Consider the following 15379-nt stretch of genomic DNA (forward strand, 5'->3'; position numbering starts at 1 on the left):
TAAGTATGTAGGTTCTAAGATGCATGCGGTTTTGAACACACACTAGCATAGAGAGATATGTCACAATTATACAAAAGAAGTATGCTCTTCACTCATCCTAGAGTGCTTGAAATACTTCAAAAGGCTTGTAAGTTAAAATAAGCAAACAAGTAATGAAAAAGCATGAAAGCATTCAAGCAATTAATCAAGCGATTGTGAAATGGATAATGGATGGACATTGGTTGATGTGTAAGTAAAATCAGTGAACAAAATAGTATATGAAACTTACACAACAATCAATGACATATATTGAAGTTGTTGCAACACCTAAGTGACATAGAGGTGAAACACATGGATGCTATGGAACTTAGGAAAAAGAAGATAGAAGTCAAAATCAATCACATAGCAAGCATGGTCCACAAAGCTTTACAAAGCTCAAAAATATGTCACTAGGTAAGCTTCCGATCCACTTTCACAATCCTACAATCTCAATGCATGAAATAAGTGATGTGAATAAGGGTAAATCATAAACAAGCATCACCTAAAGAAAATGCAATGATAATATACAATTGCCTAGAAATGGATGATGAATGCATGGTGGCCAAAGCATGTGACGTTAGGATTTTTGCTAGTAAAGAATTTTATAAAAATAGTCACGTTGTAGATATAGATTCTAAACCAACAGAAATCTCTTCGTGCAAACGTTTTGGTTGTCACAAGTAACAAACCCCTTTAAAATTGATAACCGAGTATTTAAACCTCGGGTCGTCTTCTCAAGGAATTGCAGGGAGGTGTGTTCTTATTATTGGTTATGAAGATTGTAAATCGGGGTTTTGAAGTTTGGGCAATGGGCACAGGTATATTTAAATGACAAGTAAAATAAATTAACAATAATAAAATCTCTTGGCAAGGTATAAGAACTGGAAGTCCTATCCTATTTATCCTTATCAATTGTGATGAGAATTGGATTTTTCTTCCACTTTGTAAACCTCTAACTATGAAGGTAAGTTAAGTGGATGAATTAATTCGAATCCTCAAGTCCCAGTCTTTCCTTGGGAAAAGTTAGAGTTATTGGATCTCGAATCAATTCTTGAAGAATTCCAATTTTCAATCAACAATGAGTTTGATAACTCAAGAGTCACCAATTAATCAACCAAAGCTAAAAGGGAAAATATCTAAATTAAATTAAAAGCATTCATGTAAATAAAGCAATCAAACTACGTCTAAATATAAATTCAAGTCATAACATGGAAAGGTTCATAAGCCAATTGGGCAACATAAATCAAATATAAATAAAAGTATTAGAGTAAATAAAAGTAGAAAATAAATATTGAAGGAATATAGAACCCTGGAATGAAGATGAATTGAACTAAACTAATAGAAATCCTAAAATCCTAAATCCTAAGAGAGAGGAGAGAACTTCTCTCTCTAAAAACTACATCTAAAACTAAAATCGTGAATTATGAGAGCTTGATTATGAATGAATGGATTTCCCCACTTTATAGCCTCTAATCTGTGTTTTTTGGGCCGCAAACTGGGTCGAAAATAGCCCAGAAATCGCTGGAGAAGAAATCTGCCACGCTGATTTTCGTAACTGCAACGCGTTCGCGTAGATGACGCGTTCGCGTCACCTAGCGTCAGAGCAACTATGGCATATTATATATCAAATCGAAGCCCCGGACGTTAGCTTTCCAACGCAACTAGAACCGCGTCGTTTGGACCTCTATAGCTCAAGTTATGACCGTTTTAGTGCGAGAGGATCAGGCTGATAGCTTTGCAGTTCCTTTAATTTCTTATATTCCTTCCACTTTTGCATGTTTTCTTTCCATCCTCTAAGTCATTCCTGCCCTATAATCCCTGAAATCACTGAACACACATATCACGGCATCTAATGGTAATAAGAGAGGATTAATATTAGCAAATATAAGACCAAAGAAGCATGTTTTCAATCATAGCACAAATTCTGGAAGAAAAACGTAAAACATGCGATTAGTATTAATAAATAGGTAAAGAGTTGATAAAAACCACTCAATTGAGCACAAGATGAACCATGAAATAGTGGTTTATCAACATCCCCACACTTAAACATTAGCATGTCCTCATGCTAAGCTCAAGAGAACTAAAAGAGTGAAGGAGAATGGTAGAATGTATGAAATGCAACCTATCTATATGAATGCAACTACATGCAAAATGATTCTACCTACTTGGTTAAAAGTAAATAAGTTCTCCAAGACAAAAATAATTCAAATTCCACTAATTCAAATCATATAAAATAAAGACAAGTAAACTTGTAAGAAGATAGCTCATGAAAGCAGGGAACATAGAATCAAGCATTGAACCCTCACAAGAAGTGTATATCACTCTAATCTCTCAAGTGTCTAGGCTCAATCACTCTACTCTTCCCTAGTCATGCTTTCTAAACCTTGTTCTTCATCTAACCAATCAACAAATATTTAGCATACCAATGCAAACATCATGAGGTCTTTTTAGGGTTGTAATGGGGCTGAGGTAAAGGTAAGGATATATGTATGGCCAAGTGAGCTTTATAAAGTGAATCCTTGATTAGTCTAAGATCTCACCTAACATATACATACTTTATACAATTTTAGAATACTTTACCTAACTACCCAAATTTTTCCCACTTTTGTATTACAAGCTCATGTATCAAACTTATTTTTGAATTTTGTCCCATGTGCATTGATCCTTTTTATTTTGCATTTGGGGTAATATTATTTTTCTTCTCTTTTCTTTTCTCTCTCCTTTTTTTTCTTTTTTTTTTTGTATCCCCTTATTTAATTACTTAATATTTTTTTTTCAATGCACATGGTAATTTAATTATTTTAATTTCACATGAGCATGCTTCCCAAAACTTTTATTTTGAAATGTCTTTATTCTTTTTAACTTTCTACCTTTGATTTTATCATCCATGTTCCCATAAGGTTCCCCACACTTAAACAATACACAATTTCTATCTTAAGCTAACCAAGAATTCAACTTGGGATTTTTATTTTGTTTTTCTGCTTAAGGCTAGTAATATGATTATAAATCAAGAGGGGATTAAAAGCTCAAATGGGGCTAATAAGGGTGACGTAAAAGGTAGGCTAATTTGGGATAAGTGAGCTAGAATCAAATAATGGCCTCAATCCTATGCAAGCCTGTAAATACACTAAATAATGGACATATAGAATGGAACAAAGCAAAGATTACAATTATAGAGAAGAAAACACACAAGAATAAAATATTATGGTTAAATAGTGTAACCATGTAAATAAGCTCAAATTTCACAGGTTGTGTGTTCTTTGGCTCAAAAACCATGTTCTTAATACAACTTCAAACAAATTTAACACATAAAAAATTTTAATTAATTTTTTTTAATTTGAATTAGTGAAATACTATAAAAATTTCTTGAAAAAGAAAATATTACTTCAACCAAGTAGTAACTAAATGCATAAAATCAGACACATATGCAAATGCAACAACTAATTTAACAAAGAAATTTAAACATTGGTGTTAAAATAGGAAGTAACTAACCTACGGAAGTCGGTATCGACCTCCCCACACTAAAAGATTGCACCGTTCTCGTGCATGCTGAGATGTACAAGTGGATGGGGGTTGTGGTTCCTCAGCTAGGGCTCTTTTTGTTCCTTTCCTTGCCGGCGGTTTGGGAGTAGCTTTCTCTCTACCCTTCTTAGTGGCCATCCTGAAAAAGGCAGAAAGAAAGTAACTTTTAAAGCTAAGGTTTAGAGCAAGGAAGAGAATGGGAAAGGTGGTAATCAATGCACAGGAATGGATAATAATGTGAACACATGGTCATGACTACATGTGGCAAATCAACAATTGAAATAGAGGAAGTGCATGTGAAGAAAATTGAATGCAAGGTGTTTATTGGCATGCCGGCAAGGGCATGAGTAGCATAGATCAAGCATGCAATGTCCAAGTTAGATTACCAAGTCTTTCAAACTAACAACATATTTGTAATAACAATTATATTTATGTAATAAAATATAAAAAGGGTTTTGTAAAAAGCAAGCATTTAGAGTAGTAGATAGAAAGAAATTGAAAAAATAGTGCACAATGCCATACGGGCTTCTTCACAAACACATAGCAAGCATGGTGAATAAGCTATTGAAAGTATTAAATTGAACATGAAAGCAACCCTTCAAAAAGTAATATATAATTGTCAAACAATTTCATAATAACTCACAAGAAAATAATTTCCCAATTAAATTTTTTTTAACACCAATATAAAAATAACAAATTTAGAAAAGAAAATAAAAATATGCACAAAATGAAAAAAATGAAATGAATGAAAATATGCAATTAAACTAAATAAAATAGAATGAAGGTGAAAAGGAATGAGAAGTGAAAGAAATAAAGTAAGAAAGAAAGAAGAAAGAATAAGAAAAGATAGAAAAATTAGGATTAGAGAAGAAAAGATAAGAAATTGGCTGATCTGGATATTCTGTGCGCTGCTTGTGACGCGGACGCGTGAGTGACACGGTCATCCACGCGGTCGCATAGATCGATCTGTGCCATTAGCGCAAGGGCAGCCGCGCGGTCGCATAACTTTCTATTTGAAGCTCATATTGCCAAATTTTAGGGTGACGCGGTCGCGTGGGTGACGCGATCGCGTGGTGGACCAATATTGGGATATGGCGCGGACGCGTGGGGCACGCGTTCGCGTGGTAAGGTCTGTGCGTCTAGCGCCAGTCCAGCATCACTCCAGCTCATCTTTCGGCCATGCACCCTTTTGATGTCGATTTTCAGGTCACGCGGCCGCGTGGGTGACGCGGTCGCATGGGAGGCCAATGTTCCCACCTGACGCGGACGCGTCAATGACGCGGTCGCGTGGGGTCAAATTATGCTAAAGGCGCGCCTCCAGCCACACTCTCGCGTGACTTTCTGTTCATTTTCTTTTCTTCCCATTGCACTGGTGACGTGGACGCGTCAGCGACGCTGCCGCGTCGCGTGCGTGTTTTTTTTTAATCTAAAAAAAATGCAGAATGCAGTGTTAATATGAATGTGATGCAAAACTCTAGGTTCAATATAATAAAATAAAATAAAACTCGAAAACAAATAAAACTAGATAAAAATGAAAAAAGGAACGATCATACCATGGTGGGTTGTCTCCCACCTAGCACTTTTAGTTAAAGTCCTTAAGTTGGACATTTGGTGCGCTCCCTATTATGGTGGCTTGTGCTTGAACTCATACAGGAATCTCCACCAATGTTTAGAATTCCAGTAGCCTCTGGGATCCCAAACTAGGCGCAGAAAGCCTTCAAGTAAGTTAAAGCAAGTAACAAGGCCCCAAGAGTGTTGATTGCCAGAATGAATTCCGGGGTCCCAAACCTTGCTTTTGCACCCGTCTTCTTTTTGAGAAATATTGTTCCATCCGGGTGGTAAGCAGTCTGAATTCTCACTGAAGCAGCCAAACAACTTCCTATACCCATTCAACGGTGGAGTTTCTACACACCATAGATTAAGGGTGTGGAGCTATGCTGTACCTCGAGTTTCAATGCAATTGCTACTATTTTCTATTCAATTCTACTCATTCTTATTCTAAGATATTCGTTGCACTTCAACATGATGAATGTGATGATCCGTGACACTTATCATCATTCTCACCTATGAACGCGTAACTGACAACCACTTCCGCTCTACCTTAGACTGGGCGCATATCTCTTGGATTCCTTAATCAGAATCTTCGTGGTATAAGCTAGAATTGATGGCGGCATTCATAGGAATCCGGAAAGTCTAACCTTGTCTGTGGTATTCCGAGTAGGATTCCGGGATTGAATGACTGTGACGAGCTTCAAACTCCTGAAGGCTGGGCGTTAGTGACAGACGCAAAAAAATCACTGGATTCTATTCCAACCTGATTGAAAACCGACAGATGATTAGCCGTGCTGTGACAGAACATTTAGACCATTTTCACTGAGAGGATGGGATGTAGCCATTGACAACGGTGATGCCCTACATACAGCTTGCCATAGAAAGGAGTGATAAAAAACTGGAAGGAAGAAGTAGAAAGGCAAAGATTCAGAAGGAACACAGCACCTCCATACACCTATCTGAAATTCTCACTATTGAATTACATGAGTAACTTTATCTTTATTTTCTATTTATTTTATTATCATTATTTAAACCAATAATCTCTTAATCCATTTAAATCCGCCTGACTGGGATTTACAAGATGACCATAGCTTGCTTTATACCAACAATCTCTATGGGATCGACCCTTACTCACGTAAGGTATTACTTAGACGACCCAGTACACTTGCTGGTTAGTTGTGCAGAGTTGTGACAAAGTGTGATTCACGTTTGAGAGCACCAAGCCTTTGGAGCCATTGTTGATGGTCACAATTTCATCCACCAAGTTTTTGGCGCCGTTGCTGGGGATTGTTCGAGTATGGACAACTGAAGGTTCTTCTTGTTGCTCAGATTAGGTAATTTTCTTTTCAAATAGCCTTCAAAAATTTTTCAAACAAATTTTTTTTTCTTTATTTTTGTTTTTCAAAAGAATAATTTTCGAAAAAGTAATAAAAATACAAAAAAAATCATAAAATCATAAAAACCAAAAATATTTTGTGTTCCAAGTTTGAGTCTAGTGTCAATTTTTAAGTTTGGTGTCAATTGCATGTTTAAAAAATTTCGTGCATTTTTCGAAAATTCATGCATTCATAGTGTTCTTCATGATCTTCAAGTTGTTCTTGGTAAGTCTTCTTGTTTTGTGTCTTTTATTGTTTTTCATGTGCATCTTTGCTTTCATATTGTCTAAGCATTAAAGATCTCTAAGTTTGGTGTCTTGCATGTTTTCTTTGCATCAAAAATTTTTCAAAAATATGTTCTTGATGTTCATCATGATCTTCAAAGTGTTCTTGGTGTTCATCTTGACATTCATAGTGTTCTTGCATGCATCATTGGTTTTGATCCAAAATTTTCTTGTTTTGGGTCATATTTGTATTTTTCTCTCTCATCATTAAAAATTAAAAAAAATATCTTTTCCTTATTTTTCTCATAAGTTTCGAAATTTCGGGTTGACTTAGTTAAAAAATTTTTAAAATTAGTTATTTCTTGTTAGTCAAGTCAAAATTTCAAATTTAAAAATCTTATCTTTTAAAAATCTTTTTCAAAAATCAATTCTTTTTCTTTTTTTTATTTGTTTTCGAATTTTTTAATTGAATTTTTCAAAAATATTTTTCTTAATTTTATTTCAAAATTTTCGAAAATTTACTAACAATTAATGTGATTGATTCAAAAATTTGAAGTTTGTTACTTTCTTGTTAAGAAAGGTTCTGTTCCGAGGGTAACCTGAAACTGTAGGTCGATCTCGGATGAGATCTTCTGTGCTGGTCGGAGCTGTTGTGTCCGACTTGTTGATGGTGGTCGGAGCCGCCGCGTCCGACTTGTAGATGGTGGCCAGAGCTGCCGCGTCCGACTTGTTGTACTGGTTGCACTGCTGATCCTTCGTCACCGGAGGGTGGGGGGTACCTGCAAGAGACTCCGATGCTTAAGTTAGCATGGGTATTAAACAGGTTTTATGTAGAATCAGAGTATGAGTTATACCTGGGTGCTCCAGTGTATTTATAATGGTGAGATGTGGCCTCCTGTGGATAAGATAAGTTTAGTTATCTTATCTTATCTTTATCTTATCTTTAAGTGAGGTCATCATATCTTCAAGGGAACCGCCTTTATCTTTCTGGGCTTTAGCTGCCTTTAGATTGGGCTGTGTTCCTTCGTTTTGGGCCTGCTTTGGGCTCCTTTGGCGAGTTGGCCGAGCTCTTTGAGAAGAGGTCGGGCATTTAGCCGAGCTCTTTGAGAAGAGGTCGGGCATTTAGCCGAGCTCTTTGAGAAGAGGTCGGATAGCCTGACCTGAAGAGGTCGGTTGGCTTGTTGCTAAACATCCCAGGTCAGACATCTTGACCCAGGGTATGAACAGTGCCCCTGCTTGAGTTCGATCTTTTCGTGAGATCGTGTTTTTTAGAGCTTCGATCTCTTTGGAAGTCGTGCTCAAGCATCTGTCTGGCTTTGATTCTTCATTGCTTTGAAATCTTTTGCAGATTTTCTAGAGGTTTGGTACTTCACAGTCCGTCCTCTTTTGAGTAGTAGTGTGGGTTTTCTACCCTTGCCTTCTGGATCACGCCTTGCTTTTGTGCTGACAACCCTCTGCTTTGGTGAAGTTATCCTTGCGGCTTGATATCCGGACTCTTAGTGACTTGTCTGATGATTTTTTAGTGTTTTTTGTATAGAAACTTTTTAGTCTCGGATGACGTACGTAGCCCTGTTTGAGATTGTGCCTTCTTTGAGTGGAGTTGTATCCCTTTTAGCTAAGCACTTTTGAGCCTTAAGGTTTTTTCTTTAACCTTTTGGCTTTGTTCTTTTTTGAGATTGTACTTGCGCCTCTTCTTAGCTGACGTCGACCTGTACGACTTTGCCCCTGCTTGAGTTCGATCTTTCCGTGAGATCGTGCTCTCTTTGGGGGAAGTCGTACTCAAGCATCCTGACTTTGGTCGATCTTGAGTAGTTTTATCTGGTGCGAGTTTGGCATTGCCTTTTTTAGTTTGTTGAGAGGTCTTTTCAGCCTTCTTCCGACTTGTTTGTCTTCACTGTTCGGGCTTTTTAGTCATAATCCAACAACTTTTTAGGTATAGTTCCTGATGGGAAACCTTTATAGTCTGTTTGGATGACTTTTAGCGCCGTTTTGATTTGTGCTTTTACCTTTTAAGTAGTGTCTTTTTTCAAGACTTCGTACCTTTTAGCAAAGCATTCCTGGCATTCCTCTGGCCGTTGCGAGATGTCTTTGTCCCCTTTGTGGATCTTTTGTAGAGTGTCGGTATTTTGTTGTCCGACCTCTTTTGATCACTGCCGGTTTTGTCCACTTTCTGCTTGGTTGAGGTGGTCCTTGGGGCTAACTTGTCCGACGACTTTTTAGTGTTCTTTGGTAGAACCTTTTTAGTTGGTCTGAACAATTTTGATAGCCTTGTCATGGAGCCGTGGCTTTTTGGGCAAAGCTATGTCCCTTTTAGCGCACGCTTTTCGTTGGTCCAATTTCTCGTGTCGACGAGCTGTAGCTTTCGTTGGTCCGACTTCTTGTCGGTCCAAGCTGTGGTTTTCGTTGGTCCGACTTCTTCCTGTCGGTCCAAGCTGTAGCTTTTGTTGGTCCGACTTTTTCTTGTTGTTCCAAGCTGTAGCTTTGGGCCGACTTCTTCATGTCGGTCGCTTCTAAGTTATTTCTAGTAATCCTCTTTATTTGGACCTCTGTCAGGTCTCTTTCAGGGATTACTTTTTATAACTTTTTGTTTATGGGATGACTTCTTTACGTCAGTCCCTTCTCCAAGTTATTTTTGTAATCCTCTTTCTTGGACCTTTGTCAGATCTCTTTCAGGGATTACTTTTATAACTTGTCCGTTGTAGGAGACCGACTTCTTTATGTCGATCTCTTCTAAGTTATTTCGTAACCCTCTTTCTTGGACCTTTGTCAGGTCTCTTTCAGGGATTACTTCTATAACTTTTTGTTTATGGGACGACTTCTTTACGTCAGTCCCTTCTCCAAGTTATTTTTGTAATCCTCTTTTTTGGACCTTTGTCAGATCTCTTTCAGGGATTACTTTTATAACTTGTCCGTTGTAGGAGACCGACTTCTTTATGTCGATCTCTTCTAAGTTATTTCGTAACCCTCTTTCTTGGACCTTTGCCAGGTCTCTTTCAGGGATTACTTTTTATAACTTTTTGTTTATGGGACGACTTCTTTACGTCAGTCCCTTCTCCAAGTTATTTTTGTAATCCTCTTTTTTGGACCTTTGTCAGATCTCTTTCAGGGATTACTTTTATAACTTGTCCGTTGTAGGAGACCGACTTCTTTATGTCGATCTCTTCTAAGTTATTTCGTAACTCAATCGGAAGGGTGATTCCCCCGTGGTGAAGTGTGGAGTTGTCCGAAATGCCCATAGGACTTGTGGGAGCTCTTCAGCCCAAGCTCCCTTTGTGTCCTTTAGTCTCCGTTTTAACCTAGCTAGTATGACCTTGTTGGCAGCTTCTGCTTGTCCATTGGCTTGTGGGTGTTCTACGGATGTGAATTGGTGCTTTATTTTCAAGTTAGCCACTCTTTTCTTGAAACCTGTGTCCGTGAATTGAGTGTCATTGTTTGTGGTGATGGAGTAAGAAACCCCAAACCTTGTAATAATGTTCTTGTACAAGAATTTCTGACTTCTTTGAGCAGTGGCATTAGCTAGGGGCTCTGCCTCAATCCATTTTGTGAAGTAATCCACCCCTACAATGAGGAACTTGACTTGTCCCGATCCTTGGAAAAATAGTCCGAGGAGGTCGAGTCCCCTCTTTGCGAACGGCCAAGGTGATGTTACACTGATGAGCTCCTCTGGTGGGGCAATGTGGAAGTTGGCATGCTTTTTGATGTAAAGCTTTGACTTTGTATTTGGGTTTTTGCTCTGTTGTTGCCTCCAAAGGGTGCCCTTGGACTTTTGTGTGAGTCCTGGGTTTCCCTTTTACTGCCACGTCTGTCACTTTATGTTTTACTGTTATTGTCCGAGTTGTTTCCTTATTTGCCCGAGTTGTTTGGTAGTAATTCCATAGTCGACCTATGTCTTTGAGATGTCTACTAAGATCCCGGACAGCGTGTCTGATTAGCTGGATTTCATAGTTTAAATGCGTGTTTACTGTGGCTGACCCTGAGTACATCCCTTATACCGCCTTCGAGACCGATTTGTTGTGGTCTTGTAATGTAGCTCGGATGAGGCTTCTGTTATTGCCCCTTGGTTGGCTAGTTTTGAAAATGCATCAGCTCGGGCATTCTGCTCTCAAGGTATGTGTCGGACCTCATATCCCCGAATTGTCCGAGCTGTTGGTGCTGGCTGGTTTTGAAAATGTATAAGCTCGGGCATTCTATGTGTCGGACTTCATTTTTCTCCGATTTGTCCGAGTTGTTGGTGCTGGCTGCATTAGCTCGGGCATTCTATGTGTCGGACTTCATTTTTCTCCGATTTGTCCGAGTTGTTGGTGCTGGCTGCATTAGCTCGGGCATTCTATGTGTCAGACTTCATTTTCCCCGATTTGTCCGAGCTATTTTCTGTTTTTGTCCAAAGTCCCCCGAATTGTCCGAGATGTTCTCTGGTTTTGTCCAAGGTCTCCCGAATTATCCGAGCTGTCCTTTGTAGGATTCTTCCAGCTAAGTTTGTTTCCTGCAGGATGCCCTTTATTGGCTGGTTGGTTGGAACTCTGACAGTGTGAGCTTGAAAGTATGGGTGGAGTCGTCGAGAGGTGAGTATGAGGGTGTAGGCGAACTTTTTCTATCTGTTGATAGGTTAGTTCAGTCCCTTGTAAAGCTTTGCTGATGAAGTAGACGGGTTGTTTCCCACTTTCGTCTTCTCTGACTAGTGCTGAGGCTATTGCCTGACTTCCCACTGCAAGGTATAATGAGTTCTTCACTTTCCTGTGGTCTGGAAAGGATGGGTGGTTGCCCCAAGAATTTTGAAATCTCGGAAGGCTTGTTCGTACTCCGTTGTCCTTTTCAACTCGTCCGACCTCCTTGGTGTGAGGTGGACGTTCAACTCGTCCGACCTCTTTGGTGTGAGGTAGATGTTTAACTCGTTCGACCTCTTTGGTATGAGGTGGACCTTCAACTCGTCCGACCTCTTGGTTGTGAGGTGGACCTTCAACTTGTCCGACCTCTTTGGTGTGAGGTGGACCTTCAATTCGCCCGACATCTTCGGTGTGAGGTGGACCTTCAACTTGTCCGACCTCTTTGGTGTGAGGTGGAGCTTAAACTTGCTCGACATCTTCAGTGTGAGGTGGACCTTCAACTTGTCCGACCTCTTTGGTGTGAGGTAGACCTTAACTCGCCCGACCTCTTCGGTGTGAGGTGGACCTTCACCTTGTCCGACCTCTTTGTTGTGAGATGGACCTTCAACTTGTCCGACCTCTTGGTGTGAGGTGGACCTTCAACTTGTCCGACCTCTTTGGTGTGAGGTGGAGCTTAAACTCGTTCGACCTCTTTGGTATGAGGTGGACCTTCAACTCGTCCGACCTCTTGGTTGTGAGGTGGACCTTCAACTTGTCCGACCTCTTTGGTGTGAGGTGGAGCTTAAACTCGCCCGACATCTTCAGTGTGAGGTGGACCTTCAACTTGTCCGACCTCTTTGGTGTGAGGTAGACCTTAACTCGCCCGACCTCTTCGGTGTGAGGTGGACCTTCACCTTGTCCGACCTCTTTCTCCTTTTTGCTTTTGATTGGGCGAGGTGGTGGGATCTTCTCCGATTGATCTTCTCTTTTCTTGGACTTTTTATCCTTGTCCCGTGGTGGGTTAGGAGAATTCGGTTTTTTAGCTTTCTCCTAGTCGAGAGTTCTCTTCCATGTTGATGTATTTCTGTTCCCATTCCTGTACCTCGTTCAGAGATGTTGGGTGCTTCTTGGATATTGAGTGGCTGAGAGGTCCTTCTCTTAGGCCATTGATGAGTCCCATGATGGCCACTTTTGTTGGAAGACTTTGTATGTCAAGGCATGCGTTGTTGAATCTTTCCATGTAGCCGTGAAGGCTTTTCTGATCTCCTTGTTTAATTCCCAGCAAGCTTGAAGTGTGTTTGGCTTTATCCTTCTGGATGGAGAACCTGGCGAGGAATCTTCTTAACAAGGTCGTCAAACTTGTGATGGATCTTGGAGACAAACTGTCGAAGCACCATATTGCTGTCTTCGTTAGAGTAGTCGGGAAGACTTTGCATCGAATGGCGTCCGATGTGTCGGTGAGGTACATTCTTCTGAAATTACTGAGATGATGGCTTGGATCCAATGTGCCGCCGTACGGGATCATGTCGGGAGCCTTGAAGTCCTTTGGGACTTTAGCTTTCATGATATCTTTGGTGAATGGGTCTTGATCTTTGTAGGGGCTGTCTTCGTGACCGGATCGAGTTGTTTTGGCCTTGAGATCTGCTTCGAGTTTTAGGAGCTTGTCCTTTAACTCGTGGCATCACCTAACTTCCCTTCGTAGGTCTCTCTCAGCTTCTTGTTGATGTTCCACCTTTTTTTCGAGTTGCTTTAAGCGATCTTGAAGTGCCTCCATAGCCTCCTCTTTTGGCGAATTCTCGCCTTTGGTGGGTTGAAGAGTATCTTTTGGTGTAGTATCCGCGTCTTTGTGCGGTGTTCTATCCTCTAGATCTGAATCATGGTCGTTGTCATGGTTGTCCGCCATGGTGATGGGATGACTTCCAGGTTCCCCGGCAACGGCGCCAATGTTCCGAGGGTAACCTGAAACTGTAGGTCGATCTCGGATGAGATCTTCTGTGCTGGTCGGAGCTGTTGTGTCCGACTTGTTGATGGTGGTCGGAGCCGCCGCGTCCGACTTGTAGATGGTGGCCAGAGCTGCCGCGTCCGACTTGTTGGACTGGTTGCACTGCTGATCCTTCGTCACCGGAGGGTGGGGGGTACCTGCAAGAGACTCCGATGCTTAAGTTAGCATGGGTATTAAACAGGTTTTATGTAGAATCAGAGTATGAGTTATACCTGGGTGCTCCAGTGTATTTATAATGGTGAGATGTGGCCTCCTGTGGATAAGATAAGTTTAGTTATCTTATCTTATCTTTATCTTATCTTTAAGTGAGGTCATCATATCTTCAAGGGAACCGCCTTTATCTTTCTGGGCTTTAGCTGCCTTTAGATTGGGCTGTGTTCCTTCGTTTTGGGCCTGCTTTGGGCTCCTTTGGCGAGTTGGCCGAGCTCTTTGAGAAGAGGTCGGGCATTTAGCCGAGCTCTTTGAGAAAAGGTCGGGCATTTAGCCGAGCTCTTTGAGAAGAGGTCGGATAGCCTGACCTGAAGAGGTCGGTTGGCTTGTTGCTAAACATCCCAGGTCGGACATCTTGACCCAGGGTATGAACAGGTTCAATTTGTGAATTCCAGAATCATATCTTGTAGTTTCTTATTAGTCAAGTAATCAATTTTAATTTTAAAAATTAAATCTTTTCTAACCATATCTTTTTAATCATATCTTTTTATCTTATCTTTTATATCATATCTTTTTCAAAATTTTATCTTTTTTCAAAAATTTGATTTTAAAATATCTTTTCTAACTTCTTATTTTCTTATCTTCTTATCTTTTCAAATTTGATTTTCAAATCTTTTTCAACTAACTATTTGACTTTTTGTTTGTTTCTTATCTTTTTCAAAACCACCTAACAACTTTTCTCTCTCTAATTTTCGAAAATACCTCCCTCTTTTTCAAAAATTATTTTTTTAATTAATTAATTATTTTAAATTTTAATTTTAATTTAATTTCTTATCTTAATTTTCAAAAATCATTAACTCCTTTTCAAAATTATTTTCGAAATTCTTTCCATCTCCTCTTCTTCTATTTATTTATTTATTTACTAACACTTTTCTTCACCTCTCTTCATCTCAAATCACTACCCCTATCCTCACCCTTCTGTTTGGATTCTCCTTTCTTTATTGCCCTTCTTCTTCTACTAACAATAAGGAACCTCTTTACTGTGACATAGAGGATTCTTCTTCTCTTCTTTTCTTGTTCTCTTCTCTTTCATATGAGCAGGAACAAGGAAAAAGGCATTTTTGTTGAAGCTGATCCAGAACCTGAAAGGACTCTGAAGAGGAAACTAAGAGAAGCTAAATTACAACAATCCAGAGGCAACCTTTCTGAAATTTTCGAACAAGAGAAGGAGATGGCAGCCAAACCCAACAACAATAATGCAAGGAGGATGCTTGGTGATTTCACTAAACCAACGTCCAAATTTGATGGAAGAAGCATCTCAATTCCTGCCATTGGAGCAAACAATTTTGAGCTGAAACCTCAATTAGTTGCTTTGATGCAACAGAACTGCAAGTTTCATGGACTTCCATCTGAAGATCCTTATTAGTTTTTAACTGAGTTCTTGCAGATTTGTGAGACTGTTAAGACGAATGGAGTAGATCTTGAAGTCTACAGGCTCATGCTTTTCCCTTTTGCTATAAGAGACAGAGCTAGAACATGGTTGGACTCACAACCTAAAGATAGCCTGGACTCCTGGGATAAGCTGGTCACGGCCTTCTTGGATAAATTCTTTCCTCCTCAAAAGTTGAGCAAGCTTAGAGTGGATGTTCAAACCTTCAAGCAAAAAGATGGTGAATCCCTCTATGAAGCTTGGGAAAGATACAAGCAGATGACCAAAAAGTGTCCTTCTGACCTGTTTTCAGAATAGACCATATTAGATATATTCTATTATGGTCTATCTGAGTTTTCCAAAATGTCATTGGACCATTGACAAACCCCATTTTATAAACCCCGTTTTCAGAATAGACCATATTGGACCATATTAGGGGATTTTATAACCTTTTACCCACATTTATCCATTGAAATAGCATGGTTTTATAACTTCTCCTTTAATTGTTCTTAAGAGTGAAAACA

The 15379-nt window shown here is 39.6% G+C and overlaps 1 non-coding gene across 1 annotated transcript; it reads right to left on the bottom strand.

Annotated features, from left to right (window-relative positions):
- Nucleotides 1–15056: 15056 nt before the first annotated feature.
- Nucleotides 15057–15160, bottom strand: LOC130938443 (small nucleolar RNA R71). The gene has a single exon (XR_009069609.1). It is a non-coding gene; the product is annotated as a small nucleolar RNA R71 (small nucleolar RNA).
- Between the last annotated feature and the right edge of the window lie 219 nt (nucleotides 15161–15379).

This window comes from Arachis stenosperma, chromosome 6, assembly GCF_014773155.1.
Source record: "Arachis stenosperma cultivar V10309 chromosome 6, arast.V10309.gnm1.PFL2, whole genome shotgun sequence".
In the NCBI taxonomy this organism is placed as follows: domain Eukaryota; kingdom Viridiplantae; phylum Streptophyta; class Magnoliopsida; order Fabales; family Fabaceae; genus Arachis; species Arachis stenosperma.